Source organism: Brassica oleracea, chromosome C1 (assembly GCF_000695525.1).
Source record: "Brassica oleracea var. oleracea cultivar TO1000 chromosome C1, BOL, whole genome shotgun sequence".
NCBI lineage: Eukaryota > Viridiplantae > Streptophyta > Magnoliopsida > Brassicales > Brassicaceae > Brassica > Brassica oleracea.
Genome location: NC_027748.1, coordinates 12403679 through 12412421, shown reverse-complemented (window position 1 = coordinate 12412421; position 8743 = coordinate 12403679).

Genomic DNA, 8743 nt, shown 5'->3' with positions numbered 1-8743 from the left:
TTTCTAACGTCGTTTTGTTTGTTATCACCTCTAACGTATAATGCCAAGTGGCAGGTGAAAATGGACTGACATAAGAAGAAGAACAAGATTATAAGCACGAGCAAATATCTCTTCTTCTCTTTTAGTTCCTGAGCTTTTTTTACTTGAGATAGCTTTGTAACTTTCTCTATGTTTGCATTGGTAATAGAGCATAGGGTATTTAAAAATGTGACAGCAATAATTTAAAAATAAACTGCACTGGTTAATTCAAATTAAGGCAAGGTGAGATGATGATATTAGCCACGCAACATTTCTTTGTAAACAGACAGCATGAGTATTACAATATGATTCCAACCACACTTTCATGTTTCTCTAAGATTTACAAGTTTTGAAACTTTAAAAGGAATTAAGGTTTTCTAGGACTCTAGATTTTTTCTTGGGGCTTTCAAACTAGAATAAAAAATTTATGAATCGTGTAGTAACCTTTGTTTCATGGGTGTGTAGAGTGTAGTGATAGGTAGTTACAAACATGGTCACATCCAAACGTTATTACATGTGTGAAGTATTGCAGAGCTTCAGTGTCTTGGCATTTACTAGGAGTTGTCTTGTCTGCTCAGTTTCATGTTTTTTTTTGGTGTAAGCTCAGTTTCATGTTTCAACCAATTTTTATAGTTCATTGGCTTCTAACAGTTTCCCTTTACGTATTTACTTGTAATACAATGCATTTCATACATGTATTTTTCTAATCAAGGAAGGAATCTCAAAGCAAAATCTCATACTAACCCCCGTAATATAATGACCTATGGAGCAAACAATGGTCTAGGTATAACCATTAAATAACTCATTAGGTCATTAGTATACCATCACTTGGTTACTTTGTAACTAGTTTTTCAATTTTTAGTATATGTAAAATTTAATTCTTTGCAACAAAAAAAAGTTCTGCTTTGAACATCTTAAGAGAAATTAAGTTGGTAGTAATTGGGCCCTGCTCTTTGGTTTAAACTTGAATTGAGCTCATCATTTATATATTTTTCCATGTATCAATATACCTCTCCTCCACTTAAATAGATATCAGATATCAAACGTAACATTAAGGAAGTATTAAACATGACCAAGTGGAATACAACCTGAGAGGTCGTGGGAACGGGCACTGGCACAGATTCAATCGACTGGACCAAGAACGACTAAAGGTATGCTCCTACGTCTCTGTTGGCAGGGGTGTATCTACTGGACCTGGATGGAACGTAACGCTAGACTCCATCGCCAAACTTTCTGCTCAGCTGATACGGTTATGAGGCTTCTTGACAGACAGATTCGAGACAGAATCCTATCATTACGATCCTCTAACCCAACCTCTTCCTCTCACCTAATGCAGCAGTGGCTTGCTTGACTCTCTCCGATCGCCGTTCCACTTCCCTTCCATCGTGATCATCGTCCTCGTTTTTTTTTATCACTTATGGGCCTTATGTCCCTCAATATGTTTCTCCAATATAACTGACTCTGATGGACTCTGAAAACACAACACCATAGCTTATGGGCTTGTATTATTTTCTTTTTTTTCTGCATTTTATATAAAGAAAGCTAAGTTCAAAAATAAAACATGACCAAGTGAAACTACACATCAATCATTGACAAAACTCTTTTGCTCAAAACCATTGACAAAAATGTCAGAAACAGACTCTCTACTATCAAGAGACAAGGTGATCGATCATAAGATGGATGCAGGGCTTTGGGTATGGTTTGGTACAAGAGGATGACTTATAAGATAGAAGCTTAGTCAAATTCTCTACATTTCAATCACAAAGTTACATTACATGTACAAAAGTTTTGGATAAATAAAATTTAACATTTATTCCAAAAAAAACAGAGGAAATCTATGAAACGTCAACATGCAAGGAGAAAAATTGCCTACCTGTTGATTATAAATGGTTTATTTTCTGAGTTTCTCTAGTCCATAGTAATTCATATTACTGCTCTTTTACACCTGCAATTACAAAAGATACTCAATACAAAGTGATTGATTCCATTTTAAAAGCAAGTCCCTTTAATAAATGAATTATTTCTCTGTTTATTGATTCAGAACTTCCATTGTCCGTACCAAAGCATGAAGAGACTTCACATGATGAAACTCAACTAGTCCTAGTAGACGTTCTTTGTTGATGAAAAGAAAACCAAAATGTTATACAAAAGAAATGAACGGTTGTTGTTGCAATCATAAAGAGTCGAAAACATTTTCTATTTTACGTAGAACATGTGACATTGTACCAGAAAGTATACATACAAACATGCATTAATGTTTTTCTTCTGCTTGTTATTGGAGGCCACAAGAGTCGAATAGTCGACCAACTTTGTCTCTATGACAATGGTGATTGGTGTATGAATTCACCTTTCCTCGTATGAGACCAAGTGAATATTGAGGTGCATCGTACAGTACGAACGAGCTTTCGTTGGATCTTTTAACTGACCAGTTTCCATGATAGGAACCACCTCCCAATAGAATTTTAGAGACCATTCCGTGTGGTACAAGTAAGACATCCACTATAACCCCACGCACATTCATTTCAATTGTCTTTTTCTTCCCCGGATCTACAAAGTGAAAAATAACCTAGAAGCCTCCCATTTCAAGGTTACAGTATTCTTCTTCTTGATTTCAAGAAGCACTAATTATCTAATTACTGTGCAATATTTTGTGCTCACTGCTGACACACCTTTACAACCTTAAACCCATGACGTCATTGTGAATTAATTAGTACTAGTGAACATATTCTAAACCTCGTTAGGAGACTCTAACCATGAAAAATAAGCTTCCAACAAGCTCATCACCAAGACTTGCTATTATCACTGTCCTAGTAGCACTATTTTACCGAATTTCCACGACGAGTATGTCCAACCCTAAAGCGGCAACGTATGGTCTAACACACTTCAAAAGCATTTTGTAGATTATGCATCTCGGTATGACTAAAACACTCTAAGCGAAAAATGGAGGCGATATAAAATGGAATTTGCGCATCTGAATGTTTTTGTAATCTAAAAATTGTTAAATAAAGTTGTTGAACTAAGTGATAACACGACCTTCTTTTGTTTGTTTTTACTATCTAAACCTAACTTGTAGAAGTTTTTTTTTTCATTCCGTTGAATATAACATTCCATCCATTTTTATTAGTTAACGTTTTAAAGTTGTACACACAAAAAACATTTTATTTTCTATATTTTAAAAGTATATCATGTATTTATTTGTTTATAATTTGATTAATGAAAAAATAACCTACAAAAAAAATATAACCTAAAAATTAATAAATTTTATCTTCAAAATTTAAAAAATATTATGTAATCTGGAACAAAGTGTTAGTATTAAATACGGAGAGAGTAATGTTAACAACTTTTGAAGTGGAAAACTACTATATATATGCAATTTGCCCACAAACCATCATATCTAATTTTTGCTTCTTTTCTTAACAACTTTAATTCGTCACATGCTATCGTAAGTTCTTGCTTAGGTTGCCACATATATCAAATCAGGTATGTATATACACACACCTTATAGAATGAGTGGAAATGAACATTCAAAAATAATTTTTAAGAGAGAGGTGAGAGAGTGGATTCTCTCTTTTCTTTCTCTCCCCGCCGTTCATCTTCTGCTCGACAAAGCCACCGCTGATTCTCGTTCTGGTGGCCGACGGAGGGTCTCTATCCGTCGGTCGCCACCCCAATCGCTCCTGAGTCCAGCTTCATCCCCTCTTTAGCCTCGATTTCTCCATATCCTCCTTGCTCTTTTTCTCTGGTTCTTCGTCGGTTTGCGGCCGGAACCGGCGAATCAAAGTGGTGACTGAGTGTGTCCTCGGTCTCCCTAGAGTGATGGCGAGGATGTGGATAGTCGGATCTGAGCAGGAGGCACCGTCTAGGTGGTAGATCTAGGGTTTGATTTCGAGCGGATCTGGGTCAGTTTCTCTCTTGGAGGGTCCGATGGAGTGGCTGAGCGTCGCTGCCTTCGCCTCTCTTGTCGCTGCCTCGTCTGTCTCCCCTTGCTCCTCTTCCGGCTGCTAATGGCAAGAACTTTCCTCTCTCGTTCTGAGTTAAAAAGACGATATCGAAGCTTATTGTCGGGTATTTCTTTCTGGTTTCGTTCTTCGACAATCACCATGGCGCTTAGTTAGGTTTTAGAACTGTCTGGGGTTTGGGTTGACTCAGAGCTTTCGTGTCGTTGCTCTGCTATGTCCCTACTCCATTCGATGAGTCTTTTCTCCTCTTCCGCCTGCTGATGGGAGCTTCTTGTTCCTCCGCTTCTCAAGTTTCAGAAGGTTGATAGCCACTGTCCCTTGCCTCTCTTGATGTTCTGTAACCGGTTACCTTTTGTGCTCTTCTCGCGGGATGGGACCGGAGTTCAGCCGTATAAACCTCCGCTTCCATCTGCCAGTACTCCACCTGCATTTCATCTGCTGGTTCCTCCTCATCGGTTTGGATTCTCAGGAGTGCAGCTTGCCGTCTTCTTGAGCTAGCAGCGTCTGGAGTGGACTTCACTGGTTAGGAATGGCCGGACCAGGACTTGCCGACCCTGCTTCGCCTGTTCCACGGTTGGAGTCGTCCTCGGGACGGTCTGCGGTCCCTCAGACTGTTCTCCGGCGGTGACCTCTTTGGACTCGTGCAGTTTTGATGCAGGTCCCGGCATCAATCTATTCGATGTGGTCTGCTGTTAACTTAATAGTTGTCAATTGAACCATAATGTTAGTCAAGCTTTAATCACATCCATATGGCTGGGATTGAAACTTTGTTTGTTTTAGTGGGTTCTTTTTAGCTTTTTTTGTGGCTCCCTAAGACACACTTGCTTTGAGTAGCGACTTAGATACAGTAGGTTTTGATTCATCAAGCTGAATGTATCTCTCTGCATCATTATTGATTTAATGAAAATTCACGTACTTAACAAAAAAAAAAAAATGGAAATCCTATGATTGGAGATTTGAAACTTCTAGATCCTCTATTAAGCCATAATGCACTACGAAATAGTTTTGTACTTTGAAATTCTTGATTAAACGCTCGTATCTGTGAATAAGAAAGAAAAAAGATTTCCTTCGTTTCCTTTATTATTCAACAGTTTAAAAGTTGCATGATTGAGTTGACTTGAGGAACTCCACATGTGTTGCTACTGTTTTGAAATATCTAAAACTTTCAGCATCTTAGTGGTCATTATATTATATTTAGAACACTTAATATAATAAATTCTTGTCACTGTATATAATAGTCTACTGGTTAAAATACCAAACTAACCGACACAGAAAAAGATCCTTGTGTTGGTTGAGGTTCCAGTTACATCCAATGCGTTTCCATGTTAGCCACATAAATGTTTTAAGCGGCAACAAAAAAAATCTATTTGCATAGACTTCATGACTTCATATATATTACCATCTCCAGCTAAGACGCAAAAATAGATAGGTTATGTATGAGATTGGTTACTATAAATGAGCCTGCCTGAGCTTTTGTGGCATATATTACATGATTCTTGGTGACTAAAAAACTTTTCCTCGTGCTCTCTTTTTTCTCTTTGTCATAATAATATTTAATGGCATAAACCCCATACTTAAACAGTGAGGACATGCATTCATCGTCATTAATTGGGGATGGAGTAATGTCCTTTTCTAAGAAAAATCATGAGAGGAAAAAACAGATCTATTTCAGATCATGTATGCCCCCCAGTTTCTAGTGTGATTATGTAAGAGAATAATCTCGCTTTCCTCCTCCACCTAATAATGCCAGAGCCAGAAAATGAAAAGCATGAACAGGTTATAGTGCATCAATAAGAGGATTTAAATTGGAACTACTATTTGCGACAACAACCCATGTCTAATGGTTGTCCTTTATAATGCAGCATTGTTGGGTCCTTCAGTATCCTACTCACCTCTCTCTCTTTCTCATAAAATTTTAGAAAGAGATAACACTTACGCACATTAAAAAGAAAAACACACACATTTGGTCGTCCCCACCTTCTTTGTAGCAGCCCTACTTAGTTGTTAGTACTTCCTTGTCCACTAGGTTAGCTCAAATGTGCTACAATATCTATTAAAAAATTGGCTCTAGTTTATCAAAGGGAATGGACCCTGGCATTTGCACCTTGAGTTGAGCCGATCATGTTCTTGTCTCCCCTCTAACTGATCAGTCTCTTCTCTTGCAGCTCCATTTGCAGGCTCCTTCACTTAGCCATGAAGATCCAAAATCAGAGTGTTGAACTAGATTTCTGGTAACTGAAGCATGCGTTTATTATTAATACGAATCTAAAAGGAAAATGAGTACTTATTTTCTTACAAAATGAGTCCTTATTTACCTTAATCCACTTTTGATTGTTTCTCTTTCGCTGTATCCCTACTTTGTATTTAAGTCATTAGCTTGCAAAATCTTGTCTCGTGTGATAATAATAGGAAAAATTGTGGGGATTGACAAAGCGATTGTCATATCTGAAGCATGATTCTTATTATTTTATAAGAAGACAAGCTTTAGAGCATCATTAACGCATGGTTCTTAGTACAAGGTTCTTAGCAGAATATAAGAACCCGACTCTTAACTTTTAACTGAAAAAGTTAAGAGTCGGCTCTTAACTTTTTAAGAGCCGACTCTTAACTTTTTAAGAGCCGACTCTTAACTTTTTCAGTTAAAAGTTAAGAGTCGGGTTCTTATATTCTGCTAAGAACCTTGTACTAAGAACCTTGCGTTAATGATGCTCTTAAAAAAGAGCTTTGTCTGAGCATCTTAACAAATATCTCAACAATGTAAAAAAGTAAAAATTGAAAAGAGTGATAAAGAGTTCTCATACATTCATGACAATACTAACACACCGATTTAATTTTCATTTAATATATTAAATTTTAATAATATAGTTATGTTATCTTAAAATAACAAATTATATTCATTTTTATTATGTTTTTTTTTGTTAATTTTAGATTTATTATGGAATTTTCAACTTAAAATTTAATTGACGGTAATTGGATTGGTCATAATCATTTGTATATTAGTTAATTATTTTTCCAACTGCATACCCATGTAGAACTTCATTCATTAACACTTTTTCTCATGCTCATACGTGGGCAATTGTGGGAAAAACATCTACGGAGTGGCCCATCATCGGATGGCTATGATACCTGATTAGATTAAGACATATCATGTGTTTCCAGCTTAAAACTAGTTGGTGATAAGTGAACTGGTTCTAACCCTTTATATATATTTAATTTTTTTAAATTCACGATGTGAGATTCTTTATCTCTAATACCTTTCATCGGGATGATAACTCTTATCGGCCAGATATCTTGAAACTTTAAAACATTATAATGTTTAGAATTTGGACTCTGATATCATATTAATTTTGAGTTTATTATAGGTTTTCAATTTAAAACCAATTGGCGATAATTGAATTGGTCATAACTTCTTATATATTAGTTAAATATTTTTCCAACCATCGATGTGGGATTTCATTCATTCATTAACACTTTTTTCTATAATATTTTCTTTTATTTACAATATTACTATTTGATATAGACATTTCATTTATATTTTACGTCTTAGGAAAATTAATTTTAAAATTGAAATACCAAACTCTACGTTCATTTCTAAATAAGAATCTAAAACAGTATACTTCAATTATATATACAATATGAAAGTGTTATATTGCTAAAATATGCCACTATTTATAAGCATTAAAAATATTTTAAAGTTATTTAATCTGATTACACCAAATGATAGAAAATGGCTTTTACATTCTAAGAATTTAACTCCCCCCCCCCCCTAAAAAAAAAAATAAAGTAAGAATCTAACAAAGAAATATATGTTAAATTGAAAAGTCATGTTCTTTTAAATAGTTACAATATGAAAAATCCTATAAGATCGTTCGAATAGACAGAAAAAACCAATCAAATACATTATTTTGGCGCTGTTATTATTAATTTGCACCTAGCTTTTTGCCATTAGGTGTAAATAATCTTTAAAGTAATCACTCAAAATGAAGAGTGTTTTTGTTTCTAGAGGAAAGTAAAAGCTGCCCACTGTTTTTTTTCTATGAAACTTTCTTATCTTTGACTCTCCCCTTTTTCTTACTTTCCCATCATTTCTTTTACACATTGATTTTCATATTTGTATATGTTGCTACAACTTATAAAAAGAAAGTTGGGTTCTAATTTTAGAATGTGTATAGATAGCCAATCTACCACAAAAGATAGAAACAGCGATAGCGAATAGTTTTTGCATTACATCATATAGTCAGTTTTGCGCATACATGTCACTTTTGATTTGATTGGCCAGCAATTGTGAAAAGAAAACTAACTAAGATAACCGGGGGTTTCTTCCTTTGATTTCTCAGCAAAAATAATAATTAAACAAGGATAAGATCTGCGCTTTGAGTAAGTTTATTTGTATATATTATCGATAGTTTTTTTATATATGTGATCATTTTATTTATATATATGCCATATTTTTGTTGTTATTATATAATTTCTTTCCGATAAATCGGATCAATATTTATTAAAAATAATGGAACAAAACTATAACTAATACATCATGGGTTGATCGGATTGGATATTAAACAAATTATGACATAAAAACCTTATTTTTTCCATCGAACACATTCTTGAAAAAAGTGAACAGTATTGTTTTCACAGTTGAATTATTTTGACTTTTATCTTCCATATGATTTTGAAAGCTTTCAAATCAACCATCGAATTGATACATGTCATTTTAATGTTTTTAGTCGTATACTTAAGGAAAACTTACATTTTTGTAATTTAAAGTC